General features: G+C 42.9%; 1 pseudogene; it reads left to right on the forward strand.

Annotated features, from left to right (window-relative positions):
* Nucleotides 1-1,759: 1,759 nt before the first annotated feature.
* LOC150093536 (U2 spliceosomal RNA) lies at nucleotides 1,760-1,926 on the forward strand (annotated as a pseudogene).
* Nucleotides 1,927-2,657: the final 731 nt, after the last annotated feature.

The following is a 2,657-nucleotide window of genomic DNA, read 5'->3' on the forward strand; positions in this document are numbered from 1 at the left end:
GACCAACTAAAATGTCTTCTATGCAGATGACATTACCGTCATTATGAGAAACTTCAGCTCCCAAGAAGGCCTCTCCCACTCCATCAATATTTTCGAGAGAGCTTCCAGCTCACGAATCAACATGGGAAAACCTCCCAACTACCCATAGGAAGGTGGGGGAGGAATCAACCCACCCCCCGGCAAATCCAAATACTCGGGATTGGTTTTAACAACCAAAATACCCACTGCACCGATGCATTAGTGCAAGGGAAATTAATCAAGATAAAAGATAGGTGGAACTCCTGTTCCATTGATTTCAGAGGCCGAGCGCGAATTATCAAGCAGCTCATGATACCTGTAATAACGTATTACACCTCCCCCATCATCACCACCCAAAAAGCCCTAAAAAAGTTGGAAAAAATCATTTTTAACTTCCTCTGGAAGGACAAGAATGATAAGATCAAACGCATTAAAATGTCCCGAGCCACAGATCAAGGAGGTCTCAACATTCCCCTACTGTCCGAAGCAATAACAGCAATAAAAATAGAAAGTTTGATATAAACATATAAACGTTAAATAACCCCCAGCACATTGCCCACGGAATCACCAAGTACTGGCTGGGAACTAGATATTGTAAGCCCTTCAACATCAACTATGCCGGGCCGCAAGCCCTCTTCCTCACGGCATACTACCAATCAATCCTGAAGACCATCATAGATATAACGCCCCACCTCGAAGGAATCAACATTTCCGCCTACACCAGGCCAGCAATTTATAACTCCATCAGAAATCTGAAAGACCAGGAGCCTCTCATGGAAGGGCAGAAGACAACATGGCAAAATAACACCCTCGATTGCCTGTATGCCACGAGGAAAGATCTGAACTTTAAAATATCCCATAGGATTCTCCCAGTCAACTACCGCGTCTCCAAATGGAATAGGCATGCATCAGACAAGTGTCTTCTGCAGGGAGACAGAAACAATAGAACATATCTTCTTCCATTGCTTCACTTCTCAAGCCGTGTGGAGAGCCGTGGGAAGCCGATTCGACACCACTATTACCCCAAACCTGGCACTCAACCTGACTGAAGTTCCCGACACCATGAGCAAAAATCAAAAACATCTCTATACAGTAATAGAATTCCGGTTCCACATCTGGAACATCAGGAACGTGGCCCCATTCCAGAAACGAAGGGCAGGTCTCCCAAACATCCTCAGAAGCTGTCGATCGTCCATTAAATCGTACCTCGAGGTGAAGCTCGAAGAAGAGGGCCCTGCAAAATTTCACCAACATTTGTGCTCCCCAGGTATCATTGCCTACCTGTGGAATGGAAAGATAAGACTTAAAATATAACCCCCTCTTTGCATTAGTACATTGACCCTAGCTGAACACGAACCAACGACAACTCATGCATTTCTAAAAAACCACTAACAAAGTACTAACAATAGCCCTAAACTCAACCCCCTCTCCCTATAACTCAGAGTTCCCGTCCACCAACCACAGGAGGGGCACCAGAAGTATCTCGCTAACCCCATGTAAGCCAATGCCACCTTCTAAGTGAGTACACTTAAAGCCAAACACTGCATCCCGAACCATTAAGTCACGGGGTATACCGTAACGCTGGAGGCAAGGTTTCTACCCCCTCCGAAATGCGTGCTATCCCCAACCAAGACACCACAAGTAGCATTTCATGCTAAACCTGCTATAAGCTTACCCTTCCAAGTCGAGCTTTTCAGCTCATGACAGAAATGACGGGTAACACCGTATTTACTTTAAAGTGATCGGTTCTCGACTGATCTGTTCTTATCAGCTTAATATCTGATACGGGTTCGATCCGAGCCCAAGATATTAAACTGATTGTTGGAACGGCGAATTGCTTGGAGCTTGCTCCACTTTTGCCACGAGTAGCCCTGGTCTAGCACTGCCTCTAGGGTCAGCTTTCTTTGGAGAGAATAATTAATCCAAAAATACTTTTCAAAGGAAACCAGGATGCGAGATTTTCCTTTGTCTCCCAATTTATTCAGGACTAAAATGGCTAGTGTAATTTATTTTACACTAAAATGACAGGAAAATGCTATTGGCAAATTTAATTAATTCTGAGTAATACTTTTGGATACGTCTGTTTTGGCACTGGCCACTTGTCGCCAGTGCATTAGTTGACGGATGGAGTCGAGTAGCTGACATTGATATAGTACAGTCTGTTGAAGGTGTGGACAACTAATACATACATGATTCCAGGATACGGAATCTGTGTAAGTAGTGTCTTAGTTTTTCAAGTCCCGTTAGAAGTGCGGCGAAATCTTGTTTACGCCTCCGAGTAGATTTTGACTACTTTTCGTAACTGGTTCCTAGCCGCTTCTGTAACCAGCTAATCCGCTCTCGTTTCCTGTTAACCGACCGAGTATGTGCGTTCACCAGGGCTGAACTTGATTTCCCATTCCTCTAGAACAATGTTTCTGAAAGTTCAGATATCTGCGTACCCCTTCTTAAAAATGGATACTTATCACCCCAAGTATCCCCTAAATAATTAATGAAAATAAAGAAATAAATTAATGTAAAAATAAATATCTATTTTATTTGAATTTATATGTTGAGGTAAACACAAAATATGAACTGTTTTTAAAAGAAGAAAATTGGGAAAACGTTCCTCTTAATTTCCCGTCCATGAAATGAAAATC

Source organism: Typopeltis vanoorti, chromosome 24 (assembly GCF_054136105.1).
Source record: "Typopeltis vanoorti isolate ZY-2024b chromosome 24, IOZ_Tvanoo_1.0, whole genome shotgun sequence".
Taxonomy (NCBI): Eukaryota; Metazoa; Arthropoda; class Arachnida; order Uropygi; family Thelyphonidae; genus Typopeltis; species Typopeltis vanoorti.